The sequence below is a fragment of the Podarcis raffonei genome, chromosome 1, assembly GCF_027172205.1.
Source record: "Podarcis raffonei isolate rPodRaf1 chromosome 1, rPodRaf1.pri, whole genome shotgun sequence".
NCBI lineage: Eukaryota > Metazoa > Chordata > Lepidosauria > Squamata > Lacertidae > Podarcis > Podarcis raffonei.
In genome coordinates this window covers 82,519,625-82,533,914 of record NC_070602.1, presented here as the reverse complement: position 1 = coordinate 82,533,914, position 14,290 = coordinate 82,519,625, and the positions used below count along the sequence as shown (strand labels likewise).

General features: G+C 43.5%; 1 pseudogene; it reads left to right on the top strand.

The window, feature by feature from the left end:
• Nucleotides 1-13,919, top strand: part of LOC128418782 (olfactory receptor 1019-like) — a 36,195-nt pseudogene extending 22,276 nt beyond the window's left edge.
• The last annotated feature ends 371 nt before the right edge of the window (nucleotides 13,920-14,290 follow it).

The following is a 14,290-nucleotide window of genomic DNA, read 5'->3' as shown; positions in this document are numbered from 1 at the left end:
GTTTGGATCCTATTGTTCTAGGACCAATCAGACTGATGCAGTTTGGATCCTATTCAACTCAGTACGTAACAGGTGGGATTGGGAAAACTTGGTGAAGAAACTTAGCTTAGAATCACCTCAATGGTAGGTACAAGCCTGTGCCCTGATGAAGTCCTCTTTGGAAGATTATTTCAGTTAACTGGGCCATCATGCATTCTATATGCTTCACTAATGGGAGGAGATTAAAAATTGGCTAAACATGTTGAAGAACTCCAGAATGCATTGACTCTCGCTCTTACGCTCTTTAGGAATACTCAGTCCTGGCCTCTGGATGTGGCCCTGTATGATCTGCAACCTTGTGATTGGGTCCTGGTAAAGTAGGTAATAAGAAAGAATTGCCTAGAGTCACAGTGGGATATCCCTCATCAGGAACTTCTGGCCATTCATCCCTCTGTAAAATGAGAAGGAAACAACCCCTGGATTCGCTGCATGCAAGTTAAAATGAGTTCCTGACCTGTTGCAGTTCTTACCCTGGAGGTTAGGGGAACACCGGGTGCCTCGGGGGAGCACAACTGAGGGACTGACCTAGAAAAGGTTGCTCCAGAACCAGACCATAAAATTACAAGAACGAGAAGCACAAATGGAGTTGGCGGAATCACAGATATTCCCCTTGAGGTTATTCTGATGCAGATGACCAGACTGAAGCATTTTTCCAGAAAGACTGGTAAACTGAAACGAACAGTTTCCCTTTTGGAAGGCCAACTATTGATAGAGAAAATACTAAGATAGAAGATTTTTCAAACTTTCCATCTGAATGGTCTGGACCTGAACATCACCAGGGAGTTTCTCGCCCTTGGTGGAATCATAGTCTTTGGTGGGTGGTTGCATTATTATTTGTGGTACTTACTCCTTTGTTTTTCATATTTCTTTTTGGTTGGACTTAACATGTACTATAAATTTGTTGTTGCTTTTAGGTCTTTTTAGTTGTTGTTTTTTAAATCTTATACCTATGAACTGCCTTGAGATGAAGGGTGGTATACAAATTTAATAAATGAAATTTATTGAAATGTTTAATTCTTTGGCAGAAAACTATATCTCAACAAAATGAAAGGTGGGGTTTATTGCAAATACAGAGTATTGCAATGCAGCCTTTCTTCTGTACAGAGGATGATGGGAAGGACTTCAACTAATTTAAAGAAAATTTGGATGAAACCACTACAGTGGTACCTCGGGTTAAGAACTTAATTCGTTCCAGAGGTCCGTTCTTAACCTGAAACTGCTCTTAACCCGAAGCACCACTTTAGCTAATGGGGCCTCCTGCTGCCACTGCGCCACCACTGCATGATTTCTGTTCTCATCCTCAAGCAAAGATCTTAACCCGAGGTACTATTTCTGGGTTAGCGGAGTCTGTAACCTGAAGCATCTGTAACCTGAAACATCTGTAACCCGAGGTACCACTGTATGTGGCAAGGGTTGGAAAGATTTAGACCTGTTCCCCGGTATGATTTGTCACCAAGCATTGGGGTGTTAGTGTATTTCTGTTTTGCTTGGAGTCAGCAAATGCAACCGGCCCTATAGTTGGCATGTTATTGGCATGTTATTGCAGGCTGCCTGTGAAAATGTGTTAAAATGGTGGGAATGGATGGTGGGAAATAAATGAATCAAACCCTCTAGGAAGTTGCAAGGAACAGGAAACAATTCCAAAGGGCCATGCAACCACAATAATAGCAGAGGACAAGAATGGATACTGTATGGTTTCCCAGAATCCAATTTGACTATTTGATTAAGCCCTGAGAAAGGTTGGGTATTTAAAGATAAAATAAGTGCAAACTTCTCAATTCCTCAGTCCCTTTCTTTATATTTTTTGCAAGAGGCCATGTGTTGTGCTATGGATAACTCAGGTTTTAATATTTTAGGCTGGGAGCAAAATTGTAACTGGTATAGGAATACAGTGGTACCTCAGGTTAAGAATTTAATTTGTTCTGGAGGTCTGTTCTTACCCTGAAACTGTTCTTAACCTGAGGTACCACTTTAGCTAATGGGGCCTCCGGCTGCCACGTCACCAGAGCACAAGTTCTGTTCTCATCCTGAAGCAGTTCTTAACCCGAGGTACTACTTCAGGGTTAGCGGAGTCTGTAACCTGAAGCATCTGTAACCCAAAGTACCACTGTAGTAAGTATCGGGGAAATTCACACGGCTTACCCCTCCACATGAATATTCGTTCTCTATATTTTATTTGTGGACAAATAACATATAGAAGGTTATTTATGGTATGGAGGAGAAGGGTGCACAAGGCACTCGTTCTAAGGGATCCATGACATCACTGAAAAAGAGAGGTACCATTGCTTTCAAAACAGTGCTGGTTGATGGGTTTCCCCTAGCAGCAGGTTGAGTGTGGCTAGTCCAAAGGCAGGTAAATGATTGAGCAATAGGGGAGGAGAAGACAAAGAAAGAACAAGATAACCACAAAACCAGTGAAGTTGAGAATCAGTCAAGTCTCATTCTAAAGCATTTTCTAGGGGATCTCATAACCTTGGTTGGCTTCAGGAATTTCATGAAAGAATAATTTATTAATTCATACAGGAAGACTCATCTTTCTATATTGTTCGACTTCCATTTTGTTGCTTTTACACTTGCCAAATTTTATAAATTAAGAAAAAGCATTGCAGGGAGAGCAAAGAACTTCCTTATACATTATTTTCTGGAAGCAACAAACAACCAACTAGTGTGAACCATGGAAAGCAGTAATGATGACGGTTGTGTAAAGGACTGCAGGCCTTCCTGGGCCATCTGCCAGGCTGCCTGTTCACTCACCCCACCCACCTACTCACTCAGCTAAGCCGTCTGCTCGTTCAGACCCCAGGCTTCCCTCTGTTGTGCAATCATGGAAGCAGACAGGCGGGTGGCAGCATCACAGGGAACAGGTCAAAGCCCACCTGGACTGCCTGCCCGCCAGTGTGTTTGCTCATTCTGCTGGCCTGCTCATTCACATAGTCATCCTATCGGTTTTGCTCGTTCCATCCACTGTTGTCATGCTGCAGTTCACATGGTCACCTATTGGCGGCCACACAAACTGCAGCATGATGACTTTTTCCCTTCTAAAAATATTTAAATATAAACACAGTTATGGCCTATCGCTTCTAATTATTGGCAGCCACTTTATCAATAACCCAACCAGGTGTTCGTATTCCCATGTTGCCTCTGGATGGCAGATAGGCTCTCCTACAATTATTAACTTTTCACTCTCCCAGTAGTGTTACATCAGTGTTTCTCAAACTCGGGTCTCCAGCTAGCAGGACAAGTGGTCAGGGATGATGGGAGTTGTAGTCCAAAAACAGCTGGAGACCCAAGTCTGGGAAAGACTCTCCTCCCTGGAAGAGAGGGGAGTGGTTGTGGGCGGGAGCCCGAGCTCCGCCCCTGGCCGGGGGCCTTAGCCCCCGCCCCTCCTCACCTGGCTGGTGCCCACGCCCACCGGAGGCAGCCAACCAGGTGTCTCCGGGGGGCGTGTTTAGCAGCTTAATGCTGCGGCTCCAGCTCCGCCTCCTCCTCAGTCGTCGTCGTCCTGCAGCGAGTCATCAGCTAGCAGAGAAGAGCCATGAGGTTTGGAGTCGGGGGGGGGTCTGGTTCCTTGCATGCCTTTTAACTTTAAGAGGCTTGCATGCGCTCATTGCTTTACTGCTTTTAAAAACCCAGGCATCCAGGTTTGCCTTGCTGTGTGCTCTTTTCCGTGTAAAAACCTACATTTAACCTTCTATTTCCCCCCACTCCTGGTGCTTGATTTGTTTGTGCCCAGCACGTGCCCCCAGCGAGGTCTGAGTGTGAGTGTGGCTCCATCTTTCTTTCTCCCTCGTCTCCTCACTTTCCTTCCATTTTGGCCAGGATGCTTGTATGTTTTCCCCTCTATTGCCCTTGCCTGTCCAATTGCATGGCTGGTCTGGGTGACTGAGTGGGTTTGCCTTACATTTAATTTGTTGGCCAGGGTGCTTATGTGTTTTTCCCCTCCATTGTCCTTGAGAGCCTGTATGGGACAGCTAAATATTTCTGCATTGCTTGGGTTGGACTAGATGATCCTCAGGGCTCCTCTCCAATTTTAAGTCGTGTGTGTGTGTTTGCAGCGTGTGTTTGTGCCTGCCGTTTATTGATTATTACTCTGCTAGCGTGGGTTTAATTTACCCTGCCATCCCTTCCATTGGTACCACTTAAATCGGGAGCCCACTGTAAAATTTAAAGGCTGCTGGGGCTTGGAATACATTGTGCACTTAAACCTCACCCCTCTTGGTTTCTCTAAGCCACCCCTCTAAGCCATCGCTTGATGTTTGGGGGAAGAAATAAGGCAGGGCTTGGGGTGGACAATTCAGGGTTTATGATCAGGAAACCATTCCTCAGCACTGCATGTTTATACGTTTAGAACCTTTGAAGGTGTGCCTTTGCCTGGTTCTTGTCATTGGCTGCATTTGCCAGTACAGGCTCCCTAAAGAAAACTGCTTTTAAACAACAACAAAAAAAAAGGTTTTGGCTTATAGTACCTTACTAAAAAGTCCAGGTTAACTCACGGTTTATATTTCCACTTCAGTTTGGCTCACTGTAAAGGACAGCTATTTTCCTTTTCTTCAAACTTTTTCCTTCATTTTACTCCCTCCACCCCTCCTCCCTCCAAACTCCCCCCCCCACGCTTTCCTTCTCCTCACTCCACCCCTCCTCCCTCCCTACACCCCCCACCCTTTCAGGAAAGATACATCACATTCACCTTAATAAATAAATAAATAAATAAAAAATAAGGCATCTTTGGATTTCCCTTTGCTTCTTGCCTGAGTCATCACAGTTACCAGACAGGTTTTTTCAAATGCTGGGCAGGCTTGATTGTTCTTTGAGTGACCGGCAGATTGTGAGGCATTGTCTTTAAGCACCGGGCAGTTCAGCAGCTCTAGTTGCATTGTCAGTTTAACTAACCAGCAGTTTGACCAATTACAGTCTTTTGTCTATTTAAGCACCTTTATTTCCATCAACTGGTCTTGAGCCGACCTTGTGGGCAAAAAATTTACTTTCTTTGTTTGGCAAAGTTTCTTTTGTTTGGTGTAAGTTTCCCCAGATAAACCCCTTAAGAGCAACCTCACCCCTCCTTTTCAGAGGGCCGCTGGTGTGGGCCTGGAATCTTATTGATTTCCTTTTCTCTTAATTTGGCTGCAGCTTCTGAGCATCCCCTTGTAAGCAGTTATTTTCAATTCTGTTTGATTACTTGGCAATGCTTTGCACCTAGATTTGCCTATCATTTAAAAGGGGCAACTTTTTATTGTAGGCAATTATCTTCTAATTCTGTTTGACTGCAGTTGGGGTTGCTTTGTGTATGGGATTGTTCCTTGGAGCCAGGTGCTAATATGTAGCTGAGCGCTGCTGCTTGAACTCTTGCTGGGTTGTGATTTAACAAATATAAATAAATACAAGCGGTGCAGTTAAGTGACGTATAGCTTGTTCATTTTGTCAGCAGTTACGTGGAGCAATTGATAATAGTAATTTCTACTCATAGCTATAAATACATTGGCTATTAATTGAGATACTATCGATTAATAATTAATTCATCAACCGTGCTTTGAACTTTATTGATGCACAATAATTGTATACTGACATTTAATTACAGTCAAGCTATTAATTGATTGGTGATATTAATACTAATTAAAAATAACCACAACAATAATAAAATAAAATAAAATAAAATTGAAAAATAAATAATAATAAATAATAATAATAAATAATTATAATTATAAAAAATAAAAAATTATAATAATTAATATTAAAAATATAGATAAATAAATAAATAAATGAAAATTAAATTTAAAATAAAATAAAATAATTAGTGACGAAATAAATAGGAGGCACATTTTACAAGAGGAAGCGCACGGGTGCAGTACCAGCACACATTGCAGATGGCAACCGTCGTAATAATAAACCCAAACCCATTTTGCAGTTCCTCAATGCCTTCAGATCATTCAATTTATTGTATTAAGTAAGCTTCTGAGCACATCTGCCTCAGTGGCAATTTATATACAGTATAAATAAAGGAGGGAGGAAGCAAATACAATTTATTATATTTTAAATAGCTTCAACAGTGCAGTTCACTGACATTCAGCTTAATCATTTGCCTCCAGTGGCGGCGAGCTATTGATAACAGTAATATTAAAACTAAGTTATAGATACAATTTCATTGGGGGTTACTTGAGGAACTAATAACAATTGTTTAATATTGAATTCATCTACCTTGCTGTGGACGCTATTGGTTGTACAGTAATTACATATTAACATTACAATCAAGTGATTAATTGATTGCTGGTAATAATATTGATCATTTTAACGATAGTAATAATAAAATAAATAAATAATAGAACAAATAATAATAACAAAAGTAATAAATAAATATTAATAATGATAAATAACAATAATAAGTAATAAATATTAATGAATAATAATAAAATAAATAATAAAATAACAAAAAAGTAAAATAAATAAATAAATATTAAATAACAACCCAACTCGTTAAATAACAACTACACTTTATCACAGCACAACACAGCTCATGGTGCCCTAAAGAAAGCACGCATCAGAAACAGCACGTAATGCGACGGGAAATCCATCACGGGGGGCTACGTGGAAGGAATTATAACCAAAAGCCCATTTCCCATTTTCTCAAGGCATTTAGGTCAATTATGGATGATTATGAGCAACGTTTTCCCGATTAAAAGCCCAGCCCACCCCCATCCGCTGATGCCATTCCTGATACAATCCAGAGAGTGGAGCCTATTCTCAGGTTGTTCCAGAGAGCCCTCCTCCTTCTCAGTGGGATGACCTTCCCGGCACCTCGGTTGCACTCTCTGGTGACTCTCAACCAACAAGGGCGGGTGTAAGCACCAGGGCAGAGCCAGTCCGGACTAGGTCCCAGTTACTTTTCGCAGCATCCACTCCTCGGTTTGTTACTTTGCGGCAAGAATTATATAGTGCTTCGGAAACCAAGTGGCTGCTCATACATCTATCATTTCATAGTAGCCAACTGACGTTTCATACAGCTTATTTAAGTTTTTGGGTATATTAGTAAAAGGCGGCGTGCCCCTTTATAGTAACCTCGTGACCTCGTGACCAGTGGGGGGGGGGATTGTATATTTGAACTAGGAACCTTGTCTTCGTGAGTTTTCACAGCTTTTCTGTACTTTTTGGCTTTATTGCACTGAAGTTACACTGGTCTGGGTACAGCTGAGCACAGCACAAGTGTTGCTTGGTGCATTATTTCATTGCAATTCAAAGCAATCACTAACCAAAGCTAATCTAATACATTCATTAATTGATGTTGGCACGGTCATTTTAATTAGCTTGTTTTCTACAATTTATTTCCGAAGTTGGGCGTAGTCATTAGGGGCAAGTCTATTGAACCAAACGCAGTTGACTGCACACCAAAAATAAATAAATAAATAAATAAATAAATAAATAAATAAATAAATAATAAATAAATAAATAGAATAGAATAGAATAAATTGAATTCAATAATAATAATAATAATAATAATAATAATAATAATAATAATAATTTAATTATTTCATTGCAATTTTGTTGCCTTACGCCCAGCACAGTTTACTTGAATACATTAATTCATGGTAAGTGATTTGGGTTATTTGTTCATAAAGGCCGGTGTTTGTTTAGTATCTTTCACGTCCTTTTTTGGGGCGGAAAGGTAATACAACTCTGTCCATTATTGAGTTGTTATAGATTTGAAACAGCTGGGTTAACTCAGTTAGTAGAGCATCAGGCTCTTAATCTCTCAGTTGTGGGTTCGAGCCCCACATTGGGGAAAAGATTCCTGCCTTGTAGGGGGCTGGACTAGAGGACCCCTTTTAAAATACATAAATAATAAACAATTGATCCCAGTTTCATTTGCCATTAGGGATTAGTGGTTTGAATCTGATTTCTTTCCAAGTGTGGTCGGTTTAATCAATACGGAACTAGGCCGGCTGGGCTAAAGTGTCCTCTGGTAATAAAGGCTTAAGTTAAAAGGGAAAGACACAGGCTGGCGGTTCTAAACAGTGCCTGGCCTGCTTGACCAATTTGCTCAATTGAAGTGATATAGAATCGGCTTTTCGCCTTTTGCCAGTGCACCCCAAGGACTTTTGGCTGCTGGGTTTCAAATTCCAAGAGAAGTATTACATTGACAAGGCTATGCCAATGGGCTGCTCAGTAGCTTGCTCGGCATTTGAATCATTTAGCACCTTCTTGGATTGGGCCCTACGATTCCGAACTAACGCCAATGGGGTCACACACTTCTTTTCGTGGGGAAACCAAACACTGGGGAATGCGCCTCTCTGCTTGGGGCCTTTTCAGGACCAGGGTGTTCCCCTAGCAGCCGGAAAAAAATGGAAGGTCCGACTACGTGCCTCACGTATTTGGGTATTGAGCTGGATACAGTTGCCCAATCATTCCGCTTACCGGAAGAGAAGATTGACACCCTTAAGGAATTAATTCATGCTACCCTCACACTTAGGAAAGATACAATCCCTGTTAGGCCATTTCAGACAGATACAATCAGACAGATACAACCCCTGTTAGGCCGTTTCAATTTTGCTTGTAGAGGGGTTTCCCCTGGACGCCCTTTCTGTGCCCGCCTAGCCAGGCTCTCGGTGGGTCTCAAGCACCCACACCACAGAGTCCGTCTTTCAAAGACAGTTAAGGCCGACCTGGAGGTTTGGGCGACATTTTTGGGAACACTATAATGGAGTGTCCCTATGGCAGGATGTCCTTAACTTGTCCTCAGATTTTCAGGTCCAATTGGATGCAGCAGGCTCTCTGGGATTTGGCTTGTATTTCAAGGGTCGATGATGCGCCCAACATTGGCCAACGGGGTGGCAGGGCAAGGGCATCACGCGGGATCTCACTTTTCTCGAGTTTTTTCCAATAGTAGTGGCCGTGCATATCTGGACGGAGGAGTTCCAAAATCGCAGAGTGTGCTTCAGAACCAACAACCTGGCAGTGATGTCTCGCTTCCGGTCGCTGGCACCTCGAGCACAGCTGTTGCCCAAACCCTTTCCGGAGCACCTGTGGAACGTTGGAGACGCAAAGTGATTAAGGGAGTATTAGCGTCTGTCGCACCCTCCACCCTCAGGTTTTACAAGAAGGCCTGGCGCGATTTCTTGGGCTTCAGGTCTGGGACATCTGGGCTTTCGCCTAACGTGTCGCCCACCACTGACTACGTTCTGCAATACCTTTCACACCTCGATGACTTAGGACGTGCGCCTAAAACCTCAAAAATACATGTAGCTGCCATTAGCTTCTTCGCTAAGGCCACGTTCTCCTCCGATCCATGCAGTGACTTCCTGATCCGCAGAGCTATTACAACCGGCCGAGGGCCGTAAGCCAGTTTCTTACGGGTTGCTCTCTCAAATACGCAAAAACAAAACAAAACAAAACAAAAACTTAGGTCAATCTGTTGGTCCCAGTTTGAGGCCCGCCTCTTTTCCTCGGCATATGCCATCGCTCTTTTGCCGCCCTAAGAGTGGGCGAGGTTGTAGTTGAAGGTGGCGCAAATGGTTTAATGCGTGGCCTCCTTATGGAAGACATGCAGCTGTCCGAGACGAGCATGATGGTACGGAAATGTCAATCCAAAGCTGATCAGGCCGGTAGGGGTGTCCTTCTTAAACTCACAATGTCTGGGGGAGCAGGGCCCATGCCCGGTAAAGGACACTAGGCGGTATCTTTGCCTCAGACCGCCTGGCCTAGGTCCGCTTTTGATTCACGAAGACGGGTCCCTCTTATTGAGACACCAATTCACAAGAGTACTCCGCAAAGCTATTGATGCTTGCGGTTTAGCTTCCCGGGATTGTGCTGCCCACTCCTTTAGGACGGCGCTGCCTCAACTGCTGCGCGCTTGGGCTCGCCTGCGGACAAGTTTAAAGAAATGGGCCGATGGAAATCCAATGCTTATAAAGGGTATATCCGCTAGTATATCCTCCGCTATGTTGAATCTACTTACCCGTTTTCCCCTTTTCCTTTCGTCCTCAGCTGTTCCCAGGTGAAGTGTGTGGATTTGTGGCCACAGTATAGTCCATTGGGCCCGCGTTCGGGCGGTCAGCTGCGGCCTTACCCATCATTTTGGTTTGCCACCTGGGATGCGAGTTTCCTGGTTTTCGAGACGCGGCATGCGTTGGGAAGAGCTTATACCATTGCGGATTGACAGAGTAGCCACGTTTGGCCCTCCTGACATCCTTATCATTCACTTGTGAGAGAATGACCTTGCTAATAGGAGAAGCGTGGACTTGTTGTGGAATATAAAGAGAGACTTGGAGGCGATCGCGGCCTGGTGCCCCAGAACAATGGTGTTCTGGTCCTCCTTCTTGGCGCGGTGCGCAGAGCTGTATGGCCATTGAAAAAACCAGGAAACTCTTGAACTGGGCGGTAGCCCGTTGTGTACGCTTTATGTATGGCCAAGTCATTTATCATGACCGTATCCGGATCGGCGAACAAGCCATGTACCGGAATGACTGAGTTCATCTAACAGACATTGGGAATGACATCTGGTTGGACAGCGTCATTAGTAGCATTAGGGATTGGTTGCAGCTGTGAGGGTATTGGCGGCGAGCCCCTTTGCGGCTCGGGTGGCGGTTAGGCATTGGATTCATGTGTGTCAAGGGCTAGGTGTGGCCATCGCCTATGCTATCTACCGTGGGTTATTCCGTTAAAGGAATCTGGCGGTCGTGTATTCCGTCCGATGCCTGCTTGGCGGGAGGCCATGGCACGACCCTCGGTGACATCAGGGGGTGAGCCTATAGTTGGATTAGCATCAACAGGCTCCACCTACTGTTGAATAAACCCACCTCCTATAGTCATCCAATGCCTAAGCCAATACCTTTTCACTGCTGTAATCAATAAAGTTGTGGCCTTTTCTTGCCCATTAACCTTATATCACGTGTCCTTGTGTGTTTATTTCACATAGCGGGGGTCGGGCCCTCGATCCACAAACACTGTGTTACATTCTCTTTGCCACACTAATGAACGGAAACAACTATAAACCACTGGTGTTATGCCACTTTGATGTACAGTTTCCATACAGATTTAGGAGATGTGTGTGATGTCAGAGTACAGGCAATGGCATGTAGACAGAACATGATGTATTGACAATATTCAGGATACAGAGGTTGACAAATATAGTAAATTGATTAGCTACAGCTCTGGCCTTGGTTCACTTGTAGGATTAAATGATCCTCATTTACTTAACAATCTTGATTCTAATTAGTAACATCTTCAATGACTTGTGGCTTGCCCTGTGAGTCTTTATTAAAACAAACATTTCCTGGATTCTGCACCCCAGAGAAGACAAGCAAATGAATAAATAATTGTGTACAAAGGACATTATTAGGAGGATATTAGTGTTGGCATTCTTTGCTGATAAAGTCCTATTATTTTTAATTGCAACATACAGAACTCTGTAGCACAGTCTATAATTATTCCCTATGTGCTTTGCTTGTCCCATAACAAAATAACCCTTAGAGTATTTATCACACTATGGAATGATATGATGCAAAATACATCTTAAAAGTGTACATGTGGAGTTTGGATGAGTATTGAAAATGCATTGAAAATCAACTGGAATCAGTATTTATGAAAGGCAGTATATAAAGACCTCAAATAATAAATAGATTAATAAGTAGTTAATGGTATGGACCATAACAAGGGAAAAGTTGTTGCTCAGATAATTTCCTAGCATATTTTGATGAAATAAAAACCCATCTAAATGATACGTATTTTTTACCTGAAGGGAAAATTTTCCCCATGATTCTCAACTTTCAACTTTGTACATTAATTGAAGGTTAGGTATTCTCACCTCCATGGCATTAAAATAATTTCACAGACCTCTGTTTTTAATGCAGATTTTGTTTCAAGTCTTTATCATGCTTATTTTTGAAGATATTCACTTCAGAATTGGTGAGGGAACATGTTAGTGACTTTTTCTGAAGTAGAGTTACTATCTTGAAATCAGACCATGTGATCTGACCATGTGGCCAGCATGACTAAGCCGCTTCTGGCGAACCAGAGCAGCACATGGAAACGCTGTTTACCTTACCGCTGGAGCAGTACCTATTTATCTACTTGCACTTGGATGTGCTTTCGAACTGCTAGGTTGGCAGGAGCAGGGACCGAGCAACGGGAGCTCACCCCGTCGCGGGGATTCGAACCGCCGAACTTTTGATCGGCAAGTCCTAGGCTCTGTGGTTTAACCCACAGTGCCACCCGCGTTCACTTTGTAGTTGTGTCTTAATTAATGTGGCCTTGTAGTGGGTCAGTGAAGTGCACTTACTGTTCCTCTTTCTTCCCTGAATCACACAGGCAAAAAATATCCAAGGGTGGGAATGGCAGCCTTCTACTGCCAAGGGTTGCATTCCTTTGGTGGAAATTTGTTGGCATGGAGGGCACATGCCCAGGGTGGATAGAGGCAGAGCAAATGATAAGCAAAGTTTTCTGAATGAATTAATTGAACATAAAGAGTGTCCCACTCCAGTTTTCAACATGGCTGCCTCAGGTATGGAGCTGACAGGCTGTCTGTGTAAGATGGCTGCCTGATTCCCCCTAGCTTGCCCTACCCACCTCACCTTCGCAGTTCCCCTCTTTCAGCCAGCACTAGCAGATGGAGGGGGAGAAAGGGGAGAAATTTGTTGCTTTGGGGATGCTCTGACCCAGTGAGTTTTTATATTTTTTACTGCATTCATTCTCTGCGCCATTGTAATTATTTGAAAGAGTAACTTTTACCCCTAGAGAAGACACAAGTTTTAATAGATTGTGTTCCTTTCTAAGCATACATCAGTTGAGAAGCATTTTCTCAGTTTTATAGAGAAGGCTAAAGAAGCAGTATCTGGCAATGCAGACTAATTCTCCACTTTTCTGAAGCAGGTTACAATGTTACTATTTTCTGGAACTGGCAGTGCAGGCTTTGCCTTTCCTCACTTCTCCTCTTCATCTCCTGTTCTGAAATTGTCTGGTGATGTCTGAGGGCAATCACACCACCGTGACAGAGTTCATTTTTGTAGGCTTCACAGATGATCCATGCCTAGAGGTTATCCTCTTTGTGGTGTTCTTATTGATCTACCTGGCAAATTTGGTTGGGAATGTGGGCATGATCCTCTTGATCCTCCTGGCTGAGCAGCTTCACACACCCATATACTTCTTCATCTGCCAGCTCTCAGTAATGGACCTGGGCTACTCCACTGCCATTGCCCCACGCATGCTGGCTGACTTCCTGTGCCAACGTAAGGTCATCTCCTTCTCCAGTTGTGTCATTCAGTTTGTGTTTTTTGTGATATTTGTGGATGCTGAATGTTACACCTTGGCTGCCATGGCATATGACCGCTATGCTGCTATCTGCCGCCCTCTCCATTACTCCTCAGTCATGTCAAATAAGGTGTGTGTGGTGCTAGGGATTAGACTTTGCAGGTCTGATGTGTATGGTGGCCCACACCAGTCTCACATTCAGCTTAGATTTCTGTGGGCCCAACGTTATCAACCACTTCTTCCGTGAGATCCCTCCTCTCATAGCGTTGTCTTGTTCTGACACTTTCATCAGTGAAATCCTCCTCTTCTTCTTCTGTGGAGTCAACGAGTTCAGCACCATCATTGTCATCCTTATCTCCTACTTTTTCATCTTTGCTGCCATCTTGAGGATCCGCTCTGCTGAGGGCAGACGTAAAGCCTTCTCTACCTGTGCTTCCCACCTCACCGGGGTCACCCTCTTTTATGGGACAGTTATGTTTATGTATCTGAGGCCACCATCAAGCTACTCATTAGATCAGGACAAATGGGCCTCTGTGTTCTACACACTCGTGAACCCCACACTGAACCCTCTAATCTACAGCCTGAGGAACAAGGATGTGAAGGAAGCATTTAGAAGAATCATCAGCAAGAAAATGTTTTCACACTAACTCTGGTTATAACTATGAGGCGGTTCATAGAGATTGATGAGGAAAGGGATGCACGGTGTACCTAGTAGAGCAGAGTTATTCTGTGAAGTCCTGGTTATCTATACAGCTGTACCTTGGTTTTCGAACAGAATGTGTTCCAGAAGTCCGTTCAGCTTCCGAAATGTTCAGAAACCAAGGTGCGACTTCCGATTGGCTGCAGGAGCATCCTGAAGCCAATTGGAAGCTGCAGAAGCTGCACGGGACATTCAGCTTCCGAGGCAAAGTTTGCAAACCAGAACACCTACTTCCGGGTTTGCAGTGTTCGAGTTCCAAGTTGTTTGTGAACTAAGCTGTTCGAAAACCAAGGTATGACTGTATACCAAATAAGTCTA